Raw genomic sequence first — 21,402 nt, 5'->3', positions numbered from 1 at the left:
GGTGGTTACTTTGAATTAGAATTATTTTCTCATCGGTTTGTATTTAGGAATTGAATAGTGAATTGTATAATTGATGGGGATTGTATTGTAATTCATGTAGGAAATTGATTGATTGATGGTAAATGTATTTATGTTTACTTGCTTTGTTTCTATTTGAATTTGTGGCTGCCATTGTATGTATAGTGGCTTGCATAGTGTATTTTATTTTGAAATGGATTTTGCATAGTGTTACATGATGCACACATTAATTGCATCATGTACACACTCAATGCAATTGTGTGACATTTGATATACATTTGTCTAGCTGCTGGTTTAATTGTAAGTTGCAATGTGGTGATTTTAAGATTAACATTTCATGTTTTTATTTATGCATGTTTTATGTGTTTCATAATGGGCAAATAATCTATTATCCATATCTGGATAATAGTTATTTAGCACATTACTGTACTGTATGTGTTAGGGGGGGTGTATTTATTGAAAAGTATTTATGTGTTGTTTAATATTTTTGGGGGGGCACAGAATTGGAACTGCAGGCCTGCGGGGAACACCGAGAGCCACCGCCAGCCTATAGTATCATTGCTGTGCATCCCAAAAATGTAATATATGTACTGTGGGTATAGGGGTTGTTGGGGGCACAGGGGGTGTATGTTGTTTATTGCAATGTTTATTGGGGGCAATTGTCCCCAATAAACATGCTATTATGCCTTAACCCCTTCATTGCCTTAGCGGATATCCGCTATGGTAATGAAGCAGCATTAATGTATTTTAATAATATTGTGCGGGAGCAGGGGGTCTCCTGAGCAGAACCGCATTGATTTGTGGCTCAGGGACCCCCTGCTTCCCGAGTTCCAGGCCCCGGTTTGGGGCAATGGTGCCAGTGTCGCCGCCATTTTTATAGCCGGCACGTCGCATATGGGACACTATAAAGATGGCGGCGACACTGGCACCCAATGACACATACCGGGGCCTGTAACTCAGGAAGCAGGGGGTCCCTGATCCACAAATCAATGCGGTTCAGCTCAGGGAACCCCCTGCCAACAGTACACTATTATTAAAAATACATTCATGCTGCTTCATTACCATAGCAGATAGCCGCAAAAGTAAGGAATGATTGTTTATTGATATGTATGTTTTATTCATAGTGTAGATGTGCAGAGGGTCTCCGGAGATGAACCGCTTTGGTTTTAGGTCCGGGGACCCCGTGCTTCCCGAGATACAGGTCCCTTTATGGGGTGCCGGTATCCCTCTGCTTTGTTTACATTCCGCGGTCACGTGATCGGGACATTTAAATGCAGAGGGATACCGGCACCTCATAACGGGGCCTGTATCTCGGGAAGCAGGGGGTCCCCGGACCTGAAACCAATGCGGTACATGTACACTATGAATAAAATTGTATTTAAAAGATTTTTTAATGTTGCCGATGTTTGCGCCGAGAGAGCGGCGGATCTCTCTCTGCTGCAGACACATCTCGGCAGGGGACGGCTTCTCTGCAGCTTCTCGCCAGGCAGACTGTCTCGCCACCGGTTACTCGCCATGTTTGGCAATATTGCTCTCGCTGTGATTCGCCAGGGATTCGGCCCTTCCTGCATACAGCGAGGGCAACGCCAAAAACATGGTGAATTCAAACCCCTGGCGAATGCAATTTTCCGCCGCTTACTGCATGACTCCCTCTGATGGATTTTCTTTTTTTTGCAGCCTAAGGATGCCCTGTTTCACTTGCATTGAGAGCTCCTATGACCGCATGTTGTGGGTTCACAGCAACAGCTTCCAAATGTGAATGCCACACCTGGAATCAACTCCAGACCTTTTACCTGCTTAATTGATGATGAAATAATGAAGGAATAGCCCACACCTGTCCATGAAACAGCTTTTGAGTCAATTGTCCAATTACTTTTGGTCCCTTGAAAAAGAGGGGGCTACATATTAAAGTGATGTAATTCCTAAACCCTTCCTCCAATTTGGATGTGACTACCCTCAAATTAAAGCTGATAGACTGTACTTTAAGCCCATATTCATTAATTAACTGTAACTTGAATTTATTTTGGTACACAGCCGAAATAACAAAACTTGTATCAGTGTCCAATTATTTCCGGACCTAAATGTATATGCGAGCCTTGTTACTAAAGTCTCCCAGCCCCAAAACAAGCAAAACCAGCGGCAAAAACAGCACCATAATCATCAAAGAAAAGGAACCCCATTGAAAGCAACTTGACTTTTCAGCTGGATAAATCTGGTGCAATACTTTTGTTTGGTTTGTCCTAGTTATTTACTAAAGTCTTCTGTCTCTATACGTTCCATAAAGTACTAGTTTGTTGTAACTTGTAGTAGCTAAGATCAACCACAAAGAAGCCGAATACAATACAATTTAACACTTTAAATAATTGGAACCGTGGGGTCGCTCGGAGCTGAAACGCAGCTTTGGCGGCACCCCTGGTCCTGAGAGACTTACAGTTTTTCATGTCAGAATTTGCTCTAATTTCTGGGGGATTCAAAATGGCAAGTAAACCACATGCCAATAGGATGACATTGTGGCTTCATATTGGATTGCAACGTAACATCTTTGAAACTCCGAGAAGTACCTCAGCAGTGAAAACTTTAAGTATCTCAGGGTGTCCACGTAGCTGAAAATAGCATATTTTGCGTCTCCAATTACGCAAACAAAATAATATCTATTTTGGACAGGTTTGCTGCTTTATGGTACTGTATATACCAATTGATATCGAAGACAAAAACATCATTTTTTTTATTTATTTATCATATGTTTTACCAGGAAGTAAAACATTGAAATGTGCCTCTCGCTTTCAATGGTTTTGCTGCATGTCCAATATCAGGGTGGATAAGAGAAAACAAATTATTGAAATTGGCAGCCAGCACATGAGAAGCAGTTTAATGTTGAGTGAGTTCTTATTTACTCAGATATGCTCTATTGCTGTGTTGGTATGTGGGGAACAGAATTTTGGCTTCAGTTCTACAAACAACGTTCTATATTGTCTATAAATTGTGTATGTTTTTTAAGTCTTTTTGGACTCTGGTTAAAAAATGGCTTTGTAGAGAAAGAACTATGAAATACATTATTGATTTTGATTGGCACATCATGAACATTTTGAAAGGAGGTGTGGTGGTCTCACAAAGTAACATGACAACACATGATGGGATAATGTTAAATTGCCTTGCAAGGACAATGCGTTGGTGCAAATTAGACCCATTTTCAAAATATTTATAAGGACAGTACAACCTAGCACCAAAGTAAACTAATAGCATGTACATCTTAAATAATAGGTTAAATCTAGGTGCTTGATGTTAGTAAAAATACAAAACGCTTTCTCTCAACCCAGGGGGAGCATGTGGGAAAAAAACAACAGGAAAAAACACACTAAGTGCAGACAATAAAGTGCAATGATTAAACTAATATTTGAAGCTTGGCTCTTATGTGCTGCCTACTCACAAGATGTCAGTAGGATAAAGGCAGTGGCGGGATATGTGGAGTCTGGTGAGTCTTTCTGGACACAGACAGGAAGCAGCTAGGACTTGGATATCAGGTGCAAATGTACATGGAAAGATAAAGAAAAAACTCCATGGTGCTGATCAATGGTACAAGGATAATTTTATGCAATATTAAAAAATATGCACTTACAATGTTAAAATACAATAATAGCGTTTATCACTTAATAAGTGAATAGGAGTGTTATGGATGGTTGCCGCAGCTCACCGCACCGCCGACGTCCCGAAGTGGCTATGTCACAGGCTCTCCTCTTTCTTGCACCCCACGAGTGGCCATGAAAAAAGATGTATTAATAATATCCCCTATAGCCAGTTCTTGCGGATGAGGCGAAATTGTACTGACTTAGAGACATTTAAATCTCAGTCACAAATACTTAAAGAACAATTTCTACATAAGGGATATGATAGAACCACTGTTAAGAAAGCATTTAATAAGGCATTACGCTGTAATAGGGAGAAATTAATTTGCCCGAAAAGTAAGAAGTTAGATCACCATATAAACGTTAATGACATTGGGAGCCCGGATACACCCATACATTTAGTGGAAGATACGATTGACAGTGAAGCCATTACATCTAACACTGTACCACAAATTGTGAGGCCAAAAATAAAGAAACACAGGGAAAAATACAGACCAGACAAAGATAACAAGACACCGTATTTCATTACCAAATTTAATAGGTCACATAATAAGATAAAACATATTCTTAATAAATATTGGTACATTTTACATTTGGACCCCATTTTGACAAAGTTTTTACCAGAAAGACCTCCTATTGTTTTTACAAAAAGTGATAATCTTAAAACCATGCTGGCCCCGAGCCTTCTAAAGGGCAGTGTCCCCAATAAGAAGAAGGACCTTAGAGATCTATTGGGGCTTAAAGGTAATCATAGATGTAATAGATGCAAAATTTGTCCAAGGATGCTGACACAAGATCACTTTAAGTCCAAAATGACAGATCACAAATATGAGATTAAAAATTATATTGACTGTCTGTCCACATATGTTATATACATTTTACAATGTGGGTGTGGACTACAATATGTAGGTCGCACAAAACGCCATCTTAAAATACGTGTGATGGAACATTTAAGAAATATTGTCAACATCCCTAAAACATTGGCCTCTGGTAAACCATTAACCCATTTGCTGTCCCATTTTAAGGATGCCCATCAATGCAGCACCACAGGGGTCAAATACATGGGTATAGAACATATCACCACTACTACTAGAGGTGGCGATAAGGATTTATTTATCGCAAGGAGGGAGCAATTCTGGATATATACACTCCAAACTAAACATCCTGGGGGGTTAAATGATTATGTGGAGTTGACTCCCTTCTTGCGGTAACTAAATGATAGGTGATCTTTTCTTTGCAGTCTGTTTTTATCATTTTTTATCATTTTTTATCAATTTAGCAAAGTTTCAGAATTGAGATACACTCTATTTTAGCCAATTTTATTCAGCATGTCATCGATATTTTTGTTTGTTTGCATGTCTTTTTTTACCTTGCACATGTTTTTCCTTTCCCTCCCTCCTTCCCCCTTTTTTTTTTCTCCCCCCTTCTTCTCCACATCCATTTCTGTATATTATATGTTTTATGTTTAACTGTTGTATTTTTATGTGATAGCACAATGTTTTATTAATACTACTTTTTTACATATATTATCAAATGTATTTTATATGTGACACTTGTTAAAAGGGCCACCTGTAGGTACAGTGGCGACACAGTTTATTACACTGCGGCCAGATCCGCAAGCCGGGAGATTTCCCGGCTTGCTAGTGGCCGCCCCTCGGCGTGCCGCGCGTCATAGACGCGCGGTCACGCGTCTTCGGGAGCCTGCGCCCCCTGCACGCGCGTCCAGGGCTCCCCGAGGGAGCCCTGGTGTCCCGCGATCGCGGGACGGCGGCAGGGGGTTCCGGGGGACCCGGCGGACCCGGCAGCGGTAGGGAGAGCGCCCCGATCGGAGGGCGCTCTTCCGCTGCTTCGGCGCTCGCCCGTCACCCTCGGGCGCGCGCCAGGCTACTGCTGCGGCAAAGAACGGGCAAATGCTCGAATAAACTTGGCCGCAGCAGTATCTCTTTATGTATTTCCACTGGTGAGTGGCACTTTTGTCTCTTATTATCTAATTATTACTCAAAGTGCCACCACTGCAATACAGCATCAATATCCTGTTCTTTCTAACATCAAGGGGCAGGCTTGGTGAATTTGAACCATCCCCCTTTTCTATTTAACCAATAGCGGATTGGATGTTCTTTTATTGGTATTAACCAATCATCTATGTGGTATATAAAGGACCCCAAACAGGTGCCCCTGATATCGCCTGAGGAAGAATACTTTTGTATTCGAAACGCGTCGCGAAGGGTGTCGCTGGTCTGTTTATCACATACAGCCAGTCTTCACACAAGTGTTTTTATTGCTATTTTTATTGCCATTTTCGATCGAAACGGAAAACGGGCTGGCACTTCCGGGACTACTATAGGGGGCCTCATTTGCCGCGCATGCGCACTACGCAGATCATCACGCCGACAAGCGTGTGAAGCATAGACGCAGCGCAGCCTCTGAATACAGCCCCAGCGCGCGGGCTTGTTCCTGAAGACTGAGATTACCCCCCTCTTCATCCCATTTGTTGCCCTACCAATAGAAGTGACGATCGTGATCTGGACCATTAAAGTTTTTATATATGTAAGTGCATATTATTATCTTTATTTGTTGTCAATACACATCATATCTCAATCTTGGTGCGCTTTTGTGTTTTTTCTTTTTTCCTATAGAGGTAAATAAGAATTTTAATCAGTTAGTGTTAGGACCTGCAAATTGGTCATGCCTTGATGTGGCTTGTGAAGAGGTGAGAAAATAAAGTGCGCAACTACAATCAATACACAACGTGAAGTGATTCAGTGAAAAATATAATATAATTAATACGTGACCTTGTGGACACTAAATAAGTTGGAGCATCTGCAGCTGTGATACCAGGGATGGCTCAGAACACCCCCTAGAAGTTTAGACAAAATACACAAAAGACACAGCGCACAACGCTCATAGTGCATTAAAAATTATATTAAAACAACCATCAATTAAGGTAAGTATTCTGCGTACATAAAAAAGAACTTAAACAGGCATGTCAGGGGTTAATGTTACCCGTGCACCAGACAGAACGCCAAGTCGGATGTCATCAATGGTGGTAGAAGCAGTTCCTTGATCTCTCGATTCCAAGTGGGGGTATAGAGAGTCCTCAAAGTTCCCAATCACATGGGTAGAGAGTCCAGCAAGTTCGTGGTGCTCACGGTAGATGTCGCAGCATCAAACGGGTCTCCACGACGGCTGGATGCACGCTCACAGCCCTCTGTTCCGGCGCTTCCGGATTGGTGACGTCACTGGAAGGCGACACCGCAACTCGCGTCGCGATCTTCCCTCCGGTAGCCGGTAAGTCCACAGTGGTAGGGCAGAGTGTACAGTAGAGTATATAGCACTTATCCAACGCGTTTCGAAACCTTACGGTTTCTTCATCAGAAGCAGTTCCTTGATCTCTCGCGTTTCGAAACCTTACGGTTTCTTCATCAGAAGAAACCGTAAGGTTTGGAAACGCGTTGGATAAGTGCTATTTACTCTACTGTACATTCTACCCTACCACTGTGGACTTACCGGCTACCGGAGGGAAGATCGCGACACCAGTTGCGGTGTCGCCTTCCAGTGACGTCACCAATCCGGAAGCGCCGGAACAGAGGGCTGTGAGCGTGCATCCAGCCATCGTGGAGACCCGTTTGATGCTGCGACATCTCCCATGAGCACCACGAACTTGCTGGACTCTCTACCCATGTGATTGGGAACTTTGAAGACTCTCTATACCCCCACTTGGAATCGAGAGATCAAGGAACTGCTTTTACCACCATTGATGACATCCGACTTGGCGTTCTGTCTGGTTCACGGGTAACATTAACCCCTGACATGCCTGTTTAATTTCTTTTTTATGTACGCACAATACTTACCTTAATTGATGGTTGTTTTAATATAATTTTTAATGCACTATGAGCGTTGTGCTCTGTGTCTTTTGTGTATCTTGATGTGACTTGCAGGCTTACACGCTTTGGCCAAAGGGTTAACTAAATGACCCCTTTTCTAGAGAGCTGTAGGTGTTTCTCTGTGTATTTTAGTCACATTGGATGTTGCTCTGGACTTTTGTTTCTGGTTATATACATTTAGCCACACCCAGTAGCACTCTTTTTGATACTTATGTAGCCCTCTTACCCCTTTATGGGAAGAGTCTACGGGTGCTAATATTACCTGTTGGCTCACAGAGATCTGAGCCTCCGCCACTGAGAACCTAGGGTACACCTGAGCTACTAGATGACAGCGCCTCCACCTGTACAGAATCCCTATTGATGGCGATAACCCCGTGCAGGAACAAATAATAATACCACACTGCATATAACAATAACCTTTACTAATATTGATATGCAAGCAATCCTATACTGTAACAGGGTTAACGATACGGAATGCCCCTTCCCCCTAGAGGTACAACTAGCCAATGCACCTCGCAGGGTGCAAACCACCACAGTGTCCCCACACCGTGTCCTTAATGCATAGAATATAACCATACACATGCACAGCACGCAATATATCACCTCACAATAACAACTCCCGGTTGGAAACCCCAAAGTACTGGAGTGCATGGGCACTTAACCTCTGAGTGTCCACCAGCGATTCCCTCCCCAAAGAGTGTGTGTGGGATAGCGCGCTTCCCTGTGTGTAGGGGCCCGTTGGTGCACTTGTAATATCTCCCTGGTCTCTGTCCAGACCAGGACAATCAATGGAACTCCTAGATTGTGGTTCCGCACAACAATCTGCTGCTCCTCTTCTGGGTCGATCCTTAGGTGGATACCTCTGGAGGGGTCTCCCGAATGGAGTGTACCCCTATAAATAGTCTCTAGCAAGGAGTCTGGTTAGGATCCTCTGCAACAGGCTGCACTTCTCTTCAGGCAATATCCTGCAGCGTATCTAACACTATTACTACAGTGAAAGGGTCCCTATATTAGGCCTTTCCCTGCCGCACTCACTGCACACAATATCTACTGGGAGTCAAGGGATCTAACTAGGTCTTTGGGGGGCATCTGGCCTAGCCCAAGAGAGCACTGCTCTCTGGGAAATACCTACACCCTCTCAGTCCGGATCCTGACTGACCTCTGCACTCCCAGCATGTAATTCTATATCTTCCCCTTCCAGGGGAAACAGCAGTTCCATTGGCTGCCGGGGGTCACCTGTTACAATCTCCCTGGGCATCATGGGAGTTGTAGTCCTTGCAGAGTCTCCTTAACATTGCAGCCTCGTGCGTCTAGGATATTGCGCAAGCACGACACTCTCATAGCCGCCGCTGCTCGCGTCTGCGCGGACCTGGAAGGCCTTGCACTATGTCACTCCACATCTGCGCATGCGCGAACCTTCGCGAGTGCGCACGCACACAAACATGGTGGCGTCCTGCGGAGAGAGCCGTCGGCGAGCCCATCACCCTCCCTGCAACATCCCCCTGTATCGAGGTAAGTGGGGCGGAAAATGGGAACAGGAGACCGGGGGACCTGGCTACACGTATATATATTTTGTGGTAAATTTGGGGGATTTGTATTGTATTGTATTGTATGTCTTTATTTATATAGCGCCATTAGTGTACATAGCGCTTCACAGTAGTAATACATGTGGTAATCAAATAAATAACAGATAATATAAATAACAGATCATGGGAATAAGTGCTTTAGACATAAAAGTAACATTAAGGAAGAGGAGTCCCTGCCCTGAGGAGCTTACATTCTAATTGGTAGGTAGGGAGAACGTACAGAGACAGTAGGAGGGAGTTCTGGTAAGTGCGTCTGCAGGGGGCCAACCTTTATGTATCCTGTGTACAGAATATCCACAGTGCTATTCATATGCTTCTTTAAGCAAGTGTGTCTTAAGGTGGGTCTTAAAGGTGGATAGAGAGGGTGCTAGTCGGGTAATGAGGGGAAGGGCATTCCAGAGGTGTGGGGCAGTCAGTGAAAAAGGTTTAAGGCGGGAGAGGGCTTTAGATACAAAGGGGGTAGAAAGTAGACATCCTTGAGCAGAACGCAAGAGTCGGGATGGTGCATAGCGAGAAATTAGGGCTGAGATGTAAGGAGGAGCAGAAGAGTGTAAAGCTTTAAAAGTGAGGAGAAGAATGGAGTGTGAGATGCGGGATTTGATCGGAAGCCAGGAGAGGGATTTCATGAGGGGAGATGCTGAGACAGATCTAGGAAAGAGTAGAGTGATTCTGGCAGCAGCATTTAGGATAGATTGTAGGGGAGACAGGTGAGAGGCAGGAAGGCCAGACAGCAGGAGGTTACAGTAATCAAGATGGGAGAGAATGAGGGCCTGAGTCAGAGTTTTAGCAGTCGAACAACAGAGGAAAGGGCGTATCTTAGTTATATTGCGGAGGAAAAAGCGACAAGTTTTAGAAATGTTTTGAATGTGAGGGGCGAATGTGAGAGAGGAGTCGAGTGTGACCCCTAGGCAGCGTGCTTGGGCTACTGGGTGAATGATTGTAGTTCCAACAGTAATGTGGAAGGAGGTAGTAGGGCCAGGTTTGGGAGGAAGTATGAGGAGCTCTGTTTTAGCCATGTTGAGTTTAAGGCGTCGGAGGGCCATCCAGGATGATATAGCAGAGAGACATTCAGAAACTTTGGTTTGTACAGCAGGTGTAAGGTCAGGTGTTGAAAAGTATATTTGTGTGTCGTCGGCATAGAGGTGATAATTAAACCCAAAAGATGTTATTAGGTCACCTAGAGAGAGTGTGTACAGAGAAAAGAGAAGAGGTCCCAGGACAGAGCCCTGGGGTACCCCCACAGAGAGATCAATAGAGGAGGAGGAGGAGGTGTTAGCAGAAGAGACACTAAAAGTACGATGGGAGAGGTAGGATGAGATCCAGGATAGAGCTTTGTTCCGAATACCTAGAGTATGGAGAATGTGAAGGAGAAGAGGGTGGTCCACGGTGTCAAATGCTGCAGAAAGGTCGAGTAATATGAGCAGAGTGTAATGACCTCTGTCTTTGGCAGCATGGAGGTCGTCAGTTATTTTGGTGAGGGCTGTTTCCGTGGAGTGAGCAGTGCGGAAGCCAGATTGTAGAGGGTCTAGGAGAGAATAGGTGTTGAGAAAATGGAGCAAGCGAGAGAATACAAGACGTTCAAGTAGTTTAGAGGCAAAAGGCAGGAGGGAGACAGGTCGATAGTTAGAAAGACAGGTAGGGTCAAGCTTGCTGTTTTTGAGTAATGGTATGACTGTTGCATGTTTGAAGGAGGATGGAAAGGTTCCAGAGCAGAGGGAGGAGTTAAAAATGTGTGTAAGCGTAGGGATTATAGTAGGAGCTAGAGGTTTTAGGAGATGGGAGGGAATGGGGTCAAGAGGGCAAGTGGTAGAGGGAGAAGAGGAGATCAACAGCGACACATCCTCCTCTGAGACAGTGGAAAAAGACTCAAGGAAGGCAGGAGGAGAGTTAGGAAGAGGTGTAGGATGGGGGGAAGAAACAGAGGGGATGTTCTGCCGTATGGATTCCACCTTTTCCTTAAAATAGTCAGCAAAGTCCTGAGCGGAGATGGAGGAAGGAGAGGCAGCTGAGGGTGGTTTGAGTAGAGTATCAAAGACAGAGAACAGTCGGCGTGGGATTTCTGAGAGCTTGCTGGTTATTTGTGTGTTTATTGAGGTATGTAACACAGACTTATCCCTGTTTAAGAAAAACTGCCTCTAAAATTCAGCAGGGAGCTGGATAATTGCAGCCAGGCAATTAACAAGACTCCACCTTGCTAATTAGGACTCTGAGAAAAAGCCTCATGTGAGAAAGAGGGGAAATTTTTCTTTGGCACATAATTGTGCTGACATAAGGAAAGGGTCTTGAATACACAGGAGGACTGTGTATTGACAGGAAGACACAAGAGGACCAGACCTCTTTTTCTGGAAGCAGAGGACCCAGGAACATGCCAGAGGCTGGACCCTCAAGCACAACAAGACACAAGAACACCACTGACCTGAAGGGACACTTGAAGGGCTTTAAGGTACCACTGAGACTTTGGGGTGGTAGGTTGGAAAGGGGCTCATCCTCCCAATCTTGTAGAGAGGGACTGGGGGTGTAAGTTAGCCCTTACATAAAGGTGTAGGTGTTTGTTGATTTTGTATATTTTTGTATGTTTTGCCTTGTTAAAGTAACAGGCTCAATAAAGCCAAGATTGAATTTCACCCTAATCGGTCTCCACTAAATGAACCTCTGCACACATCTCTTAAACACTGATATAAATATTACAATGGTGTATTTTTTGTATTTATTTACTAATTTTGTATCTAGGCCCCTTGTGATGTCATCTTCACCTTGATATAAATGTTAGCCCCGTTCATCTGAACAGACGTCACTTTATAACAATGTTGTATTGTTCTCTGTTTTGGCTCGAAATAAATAATACAGATGTGGCGCGGTAGAAGTTCCCCCTGTGCAACACTTGAAGCGGGGGATCACGGCCAAGTGCTCTCACGGCCCAGTGCAGAGGGAATTTCCCAGAAGGATTAATGCAGTAGGGGTCCCGGATTCTGAATGGGACTCCCACAGCGTTAATCTTACCAGGCCACCATCAGTCTAGGAGCTGCGTAGAGAGATCAGAGAGAAGCAGTCTCACTCTCTGTGTCTCCTCATACAGCTCTTACAGCAGATTGCACTATTTTTAGGATTGAAGCAGGGGGTCTTTGGAGCTGAACTGCATTCATCTCAGGTCTGGGCACCCCTGCTTCCTGAGGTACAGGCCTCTGTATGGGGTGCTGGTATCTCCAGCAAGTTTAAATCTGCCGCGTCATGGCCTACGTGACCAGGATATTTAAACAGCCCAAGATACCGGCACCCCATACGGAGACCTATAACTCAGGTATCAGGGAGTTTCTGGACCTGAAATGAATGTGGTCCACGTCCAGAGACTCCCTGTTTCAATCTTATGTACTAAAAATAAACTAAAAGCAAAGTTTCATTACCTTAGTTGCTAACCGCTAAGGTAATGAAGGGGTGAAACCATCCCGCCCCTCCCCTAGAGTGACCTTACCACTTCCCCCCCTCCCCACTTGACTAATGCCCAATATTACTAATAGCCATATGTGGCTAATAGTTGTTTGGGCATTAACCAAAATAAAATATACATACTTTACAGTAATTACCAAAACAATCAAAAACATTTGAAACATAAAACCATTGATGTCAATGTGGATTACTATGCCCTCTCAATGGAGAGCCTTGATTGCCAATGTGGCTATCAATATTAAGCTTTAATTAAAAATATACATTAACAAAATAAATAAATGAATAACCCCCCCTCCCCCCCTACCACATTACCATGAATGCTAAACACTAAGGTAATGATGGGGTTAACCCTCTTGCTACTCCCTGGGAAGCCTAAACACCCTTCCCAGGGGAAACTACCCCCATAACCCACCCTCTCTACTCCCATCACACAGAATAATGGGCAATAGTCCTGTTAGCCATTAAATCCATTGATTATCACTGTGGTTACCTTGCCCTCGACAGGGGCACAGATAGAAACATTGGAAATTAATGGGAACCCTATAGTCAATAAATGTGTTTCTTACCCTTGCCGGGATGAAGGCTCATCCTCCACATCCAACTTTGGCACTAATCACTTCTTGATTCAGAAAGCAATGATCCTCACGTGACCCACGAAGCAATGTTGCTCACTTGACAAGAAACAATGATCCTTACTTGACCCAAAGCAATAATCCTTGGCTTCCATTAAAAATAAAAATACCCAAAAACAGTTATAACAATCCTTGCCCAATAGCACAAAAATAAATAAATAACGGTTGACGTGCAGAAGTCCAGGATCCTCCGTTGTTTGAAGAATAGTCACTGGTGAGTTTATCTTCTTTCTTGGAGGTGTTAACATTTCCTGTAAATTGAGATGAGAAGCCTTATATGTCTGTGACATCATATTTGACAGACACATGGTACATCCACTAATCGGATTGGTGGATGTACCATGTGAACAAGTATCAAGTTTGGCAGAGAATGACTTCTCTACCCAACTTGATGGAATCACATGTACTGCCACCAAACCGATTGGTCGATGTACCATGTGATGCCTTCCCTTTTTGGGTAAATTATCAGGTGGTGTGGCTGTTAGAAAAGCCTCTTCTTGATATAATAATCAGTAATCAGGTTACAGTTCAAAATCAGCATTCTTTATTCTTTCTTCAATCAGCTTTAGCAAATATACAACATACTACAGGCATACCCCGCATTAACGTACGCAATGGGACCGGAGCATGTATGTAAAGCGAAAATGTACTTAAAGTGAAGCACTCCCTTTTTTCCCCTTATCGATGCATGTACTGTGCTGCAATCGTCCTATACGTGCATAACTGATGTAAATAAGGCATTTGTAACAGGCTCTATAGTCTCCCCACTTGCGCACAGCTTCGGTACAGGTAGGGAGCCCGTATTGCTGTTTTGGACGTGCTGACAGGTGCGTGCGCGAGCTGCCGTTTGCCTATTGGGAGATATGTCCTTACTCGCGAGTGTACTTAAAGTGAGTGTCCTTAAACCAGGGTATGCCTGAGTATACTTCAGCTCAGCTTAAAGTATTTGAAGGTAGATATTAGATGCTTATATTCGAAGTAACAAGCATCTTAAGACGGTAGAAGGTAGACGTATATGCTTAACATTGCTCCCTTCTTATACGCTCAGAAAAAAGAGATATATAAATTACTTATCAGTTAACCTTCTTTTGCTGACTAAAACATTCTGATTTTTTTAGTACCAAGCTGTATTTACTCTACTTACAAATTGCTCTCAGCAAACATCTGTCTAGAAACTTATCTTTATCAGTACTTGGTTTCAAGTTGTCCTCTAAAGTTTCAAGCTGTAATCCTTCATGAGTTGAGCAACTTAAAACATTTTAACCTATTAAGTGCTGAATATATATATATATATATATATATATATATATATATATATATATATATATATATATATATATATATATATATATATATATATTCAGCACTTAATAGGTTAAAATGTTATATGTATATATATATCCTACTAAATATAGAATATATATGTATATTCTATATTCAATAGCCGGATGGTATTTGTATCATTGATATTTTTGTTTTTGTGTCAAAACCAGCATTGGGGCTGCATTTTTTAGAAATGTTTCTTATTCCTATGTTTCTGCACACCTGATATTGATTGGGGGGGGGGGAGGTTATATATATATATATATATATATATATATATATATATATATATATATATTCCAAAAAGAGTAGATTTCATGGGGCTTACACCTTTTCCCCTGAATAACAAATAGATATTTGTAACAGTTTCAATGTGACTGTAACGCAGTTCGTCTCTTGGTGTTGTCCTTGATTGTGACTTGACCCTTAAACATCAGGCGTCAGCCATGATCAAATATTTATTCTTTCACCTAAAGAACATGGCCAGGATTAAACACGATCCCCCCAGGGGATCGTATTATGCTTGTCCTTGCCTTTGTGTCCTCACGCCTAGACTACTGCAATGCACTCTACCTGGATCTTCCAGAAAAAGAGTAGCACCGCCTGCAGCTGATGCAAAATGCTGTGGCCAGGTTTTTAACTAATCAGATCCGTTCTTGCCTGTTCTCCCTTCTCTGCCCTCTCTACCTGTAAAATTCCAAATTTATTTCAAGATTGGCTTGCTAAACAATTTCTTCAAAGTCTTCTTAAAGTCAGTTTTACCTGATCCATCAAATAAAAGAATCTCAGTACTTGTTATACGAGTTTTTCAAATGATAGTTTTTGTAAAAGGATTTTTTGTTGTTGTCGTTTTGCCTTACATTACATCAAAGAGACTTTGATAAACGTATCACTATGCCTGCAATTGGAAACACTAACTTGCCTGACAATCACAAGGACAAAATAGTACAGTTTATTTTGCCTCTCAACCTCCCTATAATTACTCCTAGCCTGTGTGTCTGTCTGTCAGACCCATGGCTCCAAGACCATGAAATCATAACACTTGGATTTCCCATTTATTGCCATAGTGGCAATCCATGCCCACATGGTGGTGGGCAAGGTTTACCACAGTTCCAAACAATGAGTTAATTGGCAAATGTTTTTATTTAATTGTATTGTAATGTATTTTTTTTTTAGGTTGCTCTTTCATGGTGGCTATCTGTACTCCTATTCTGGGCTTAGGTCACCAAAGTGACATCAAAGGGTTTATTGGCTACTGTGTCATTGACGGTACTGTAAAGTCAATGTGATTTTATTGTTTTATTTTTAAAACAAATGAGCATACATGCAATTAGCCATATTTGTCTACTAATGCTTTTGCCCATTTGTATGTGTGGTGCTGGGGGTAAGAAGGTGGGGATAGTTCCCCAAGGGAGAGTGGTTAGGCCTTTTGCATGGGTCGCAGGAAACGTAACCCCTTAATTAATATAGTGATTACTAACTTCTAAGGTGATTAAGGGGTTAGTGGCCAGTACAGTAGTTCTTTTTTATTTTAATCTTGCTGCCCACAGAGGATGATGAGGCCGACGATGAGGATGGCCTTCATCCTGGCAAGGGTAAGTACAACTTTTATTTAATATATGCTGAGTATTTTCTTATTTTTAAATGGGCAAATGCGCTATTATCCAGATCTGGATAATGGGGTTGCGACCAACTCAACATCACACGGTACAAACTGTTATGCTCAGCCAAATTGCAGGTGCAATGGCTGAGCATATGTAGCCAGGTCCCCTCTTCATACCTGCTGCCCCGCGACCCCTACCTCGTTTCTTCCGCTGCCGCGGGTCACTCGATGGACCCGCCGGCATGTCAGGAAGGTGGGGGCCAGTGCAGGGAACGCTTTGGCGCTCCGGCGGTCCCCGACGGCTCCCGAGCAGGGCGCCGCCATCTTGCTATAAGTCACGCATGCGCAGTGTGTCCCGACGGCCCTGCAGAGTTGCGCATGCGCGAGGATAGTGCGAGGGGAGCCCGCGAAACCCTAGCCTACCAGGGAAGACTCTTGGAAGGGACTAGAAGTCCAATGAGCCTCATCAGCGCCCCAGGTGATGCCAGGGAGCCAATAGGGCTGTAGGATGGCCCTGCAGGAGAAAAGGGATCATTTGGCAGGCTTGGAGCACGTTAGGCAGTTGGTGCCAGGAGAAGCTGGGGGAAGGAGGTAGGGTGCAGGAGTCAGTGACTCCCTGCACTAGGCCAGCAGCCCCCAAGGCCCCAGCTAGCCCTGAGTCACCCAGTAGTGTGAGTTGTGTCAGGGACAGCCCCCAGGTTAGGGACCCTGCCACTTACTGTCTAGAGCCAGATAGGGACACAGCAGAAGCTGCGCGTCCGTGCAGAGGTTTGGGCTCAGACCCTTGCTGTTGCTGCACCAGCCATCTGGGTGGGATCGCCTCGGACGGTAGTTCCGGTGTACAGTCGACGTCAGGATCCTTTGTGAAGTTCCTTGGCAGGTCCGGGCACCGGAGTGCCCGGCAGGTAACCTAGAAGTGCACCAACGATTACTATCATATTCACAAGGGACATAGTAGCAGCTTGCTAGCGATAGGAACAAGGGTTACATTTGGAGGCGCTGCTGAGATCAGACCTGGGGTGCCCTATTTCATTTTTTTCAAATTTGTCCATCATGGTTGTAAAGTCCGGACACAAGGTCCTTGCTTGGGCTTTGAGGCAATATATGGAACCTGGCCAGGTGGTGGCGGTAGGAGGCCTTCCCACACCTATACCCGCGGTCAGGGTTGAGTATTATGTGCGTAAAATTCCTGGGTGGCCGTACGCCTGAACAAAGCGGAAGAACACGACCCCACATCCCCATGGAAAACGATACTATTTGTGGCAACCCACACTGAGGATATATGCGTGTCAGAAGCACCCTCCACACTGTTTCTGCCAGGGGCCCCATCTGAGGGGTACCCCTTAGTCTACGCCGACCCAGTAAAATAGCGTCTCCCGCCAAAACAGGAGAGCGCACGTGTTGCTTGTCTTCAGCAGGAACCGAAATGTGTCGCAACAACCTGTTCATGTTTGCGCGAAAGCCCGAGCCCTGCCCCCACAAAGTGAGTGACACAGCGCCCAGACAGAACCACTCCTGGAAAGAGCGTGCCCCTCCTCTAGATTCCACCAGAGGGAGCAAGCACAGCGAGTTTCAACCCGGCCCTGTTGCCGTAACAGATTTTTTTCCCTCTGAGGCTGAGATAGAGTGTCAGGGGGTACGCCCTAATGCATATGTGCCCTGGCGAGCGACCGGAATAGATGTCCTTGCGCTAATGTGCCCATGCCTGCAAGAAGCCTATGACCAGGGAGCCGACATGTCCCAGTTACCGCTAGACTTCCAGATCACCGAGGTGGACGGAGAACCGGGTGTACAGTATTTTAGCACCACCTGTGATTGTTCTAGAGGCGCCCTGGCATGGGAGCCCGAAGGTGACTGCAGTCTACGGAACCAGCCGAGGAAGCAGAGGAGGAGCCCGACCTCTCTATTACCATGAGTTATGCTGATATTCGTTTTTTTCTAATGTCAAAGGCCTCCGGGGACCCGTGTGTCCAAAACCATGTTGCAGACATGGTTCCAGACCCTCTCAAAGGGGGCGTCCTTGTGGTAGAGCTGGAACATCCGGCAGCGGAACCCGTGGGGAAAGGGGCGCCTGATGTCTCTACTCCGGTGGCCAATGCCGCTGCTGGTTGTGGAGGGCCCGTGCGCCCAAATGGACCTTCTAGATCTAGGTCCGGAGCTGGAGCCGCAGAAGGCCGAGCTACAGATGTTGGTCCCAGACCCGGTTCCCGAGCAGGAACAACAGGTCCAGAAACCACAGAGGAAGATGCCGTTAACCTCTCTACCTCCAACATGGAGGTGGCGGAGATGAAAGACGAAGCTGCCCTAGTCCCCCGTGGCAACCCAGCGGGAAGGACCAAGGCCCAGCTAGCTACGGAGCCGAGCGAACTGTCTGCGGAGAAGAGCGTGACTGCAGTGGAGGTACCGGAGCCCACCAGCTTTTACCTATACCCACTGGTTGTATCGCAGAAGAACCTGGTGACTCCCGTGCGGAGGATCCGATCGTGATGTCCTCAGAGAAAGAGGTTGGCGTAACATCGGTGGCGATACGCCTACCGGCGAACCACCCCAGCGGTAACAAAGGGGAGCAGACAAGTCCGGACACCTTCCGACAGCCAGTGCGGGTGCGGCCGGTGCCGCGAAAGAATTCCATGGCCGTGGCGACTCCCAGTGTGTCGGAGAGACATCCAGAGGAAGAGGAGCACGTCGCAAGGCTGCGGAGTGGTGAGGAACCTCCTTACTCCTCGCAGGTGGAGGCAGCGTAGACAAGGCCCATGACCTGAGTGTGAGCCTGTGTGCTCCAACCCAACTGGTCCCCGGACTGGGATCCCACGCTCCCGAGATTTCCGGAAGTGAATGGACTGCCGCAGGAGTGCCGGGGACAGGTCCCACAACAGCCCAGGTGGAAACTGACAGCGTCCCCGAGGACCTGTTGGCCACGACAGTCAATGCAGTGGTGAGGCTCCAACCCTTTACTCCCTGCAGGATGTGGTGGAGATATCCGGTGAAGAGGCCCTGCCCGGTGCTCACTCAAGACCCTGAGCTTGTGATGTATCTAGAAGGCATCACTTCAGAAGTGGCTAATGGAGCCAACAAAGCATGTGCCGGGCCAGCTAGTGCAATCGTTGCCTTCTTCATGCGCAACACGGAGCGGTTTGTTCAGCATGTCGTGGACAGAGGAAAAGGTCAGGACCTCTTAGTATACCGCAAGTGCAAGGCGGATGGCTGGGTAAGGGTCGGGACAAAAGACATTGCACTATTCCTTCCACCAGGGGGAGGAAGTATAAAGGAGTCAGTGACTGTTACCCCTGAGCACGATTGGCAAGAGATTCTCCGGGGGGAGGCTCACAAATTCAAAAGTGAGGTACCCCCACCTGATCAGTTAGGGGCAACCCACAAATGATCTCAGCTGGCCTCGGTTGCCGTATGTGAACTGCATTGTACTCTGTTGTGTAAATTCAGAAGTAATGAGTTGTACCTATCATGCTCTGCAGTTTTTTTGTATAACCTTATGCCGAGTGACGTCGTTCCCCAAGCGGGGCCGTTGGATTTTTCACCAGGGGGAGGATGTAACCAGGTCCCTTCTTCATACCTGCTGCCCCGCGACCCCTACCTCGTTTCTTCCACTACTGCGGGTCACTCGATGGACCCGCCGGCACGTCAGGAAGGTGGGGGCCAGTGCAGGGAACGCTTTGGCGCTCCGGCGGTCCCCGGCGGCTCCCGAGCATGGCGCCGCCATCTTACTATAAGTCGCGCATGCGCAGTGAGTCCCGACGGCCCTGCAGAGTTGCGCATGCGCAAGGATAGCGCGAGGGGTCCCGCGGAACCCTAGCCTACCAGGGAAGGCTCTTGGAAGGGACTACAAGTCCAATGAGCCTCAGCAGCGCCCCAGGTGACGCAGGGAGGCAATAGGGCTGTAGGATGGCCCTGCAGGAGAAAAGAGATACATTTGGTGGGCTTGGAGCTTTAGGCAGTTGGTGCCAGGAGAAGCTAGGGGAAGGAGGTAGGGTGCAGGAGTCAGTGACTCCCTGCACTAGGCCAGCAGCCCCCAAGGCCCCAGCAAGCCCTGAGTCACCCAGTAGTGTGAGTTGTGTCAGGGACAGCCCCCAGGTTAAGGACCCTGCCACTTACTGTCTAGAGCCAGATAGGGACACAGCAGAAGCTGCGGGTCCGTGCAGAGGTTTGGGCTCAGACCCTTGCTGTTGCTGCATCAGCCATCCGGGTGGGATCGCCCCGGACGGTAGTTCCGGTGTACAGTCGACGTCAGGATCCTTTGTGAAGTTCCTTGGCAGGTCCGGGCACCGGAGTGCCCGGCAGGTAACCTACAAGTGCACCAACAATTACTATCATATTCACAAGGGACATAGTAGCGGCTTGCTAGCGATAGGAACAAGGGTTACACATATAAAAGTGATTCAGCCAATACGGGACCTGCTGGTCAGCAGAGGCTGAAAGTGAAACCAGAGTACTGATTCGTTGCCGTGCAGAGGCACACAGCAGGAGTTGATGAGGGAAGCCTGCAGCAAGTTTGAACAGCCTGCGCCTGATCCTTACAACTTTCAATTACTGGGTGTATTGGATAGTATTGATTGTTGTATAGTATTTTAATGTTTATTGGGGGTAAAGGGGTTGGGGGAAGGTGGTAGTAACCGCTAAGTTAATGAAGGGGTTTACTCCTCCTGCAACCCTCCCAATAGGCCTAAACACCCACCACTTGCCAAATACCAACTTCACCCACCCCCTCTACCCCCAACAAACTGGGCACTGGTATTTACGTCCTTCATTACCTTCGCGGTTAGCCGCTAATGTAATGAAGCTGCCTGTAAATTTATTTTTATTACATAGGATTCAAGCAGGGGGTATCCGGAGCTGATATTAATGCGTGTCAGCTCCAGAGACACTCGTCTTCAATCTGATATAGTAAAAATACATTTTTCCTTCAGAGTCACTTCGCAGATCCCATCGCACCACGAGAACCTGCTAGTTGCCTGCGAGTTGCAACCGCGATGTGCATCTCGGAGCCACCTGAATAGCTTGATTGTTTTTTTTAAATGCGAGATTGAGCTGCTGCTCGCTTTGACATTATGCTAAAACATAATACATTTGAATTTTATTCAGGATTAGGTGATAACTTTTTGTATGGGTGTGGTACTCAGTTTTGTTTGGTAAGACTATTAGAAACTTCTCAGTGGTCCACTGATTTCTTAAACAGCATCATAGCTATCATGGAAAAAGCACATCATTTTATTACCTGAGTACACTGCCTCTACCATTAGATGCTTGGTGCAGATTTCCACTGGGAAATTAAAA

This window comes from Ascaphus truei, chromosome 1 (assembly GCF_040206685.1).
Source record: "Ascaphus truei isolate aAscTru1 chromosome 1, aAscTru1.hap1, whole genome shotgun sequence".
In the NCBI taxonomy this organism is placed as follows: Eukaryota; Metazoa; Chordata; class Amphibia; order Anura; family Ascaphidae; genus Ascaphus; species Ascaphus truei.
The sequence above is the reverse complement of the archived record's forward strand: the minus strand, read 5'-3'. Positions refer to the sequence as shown.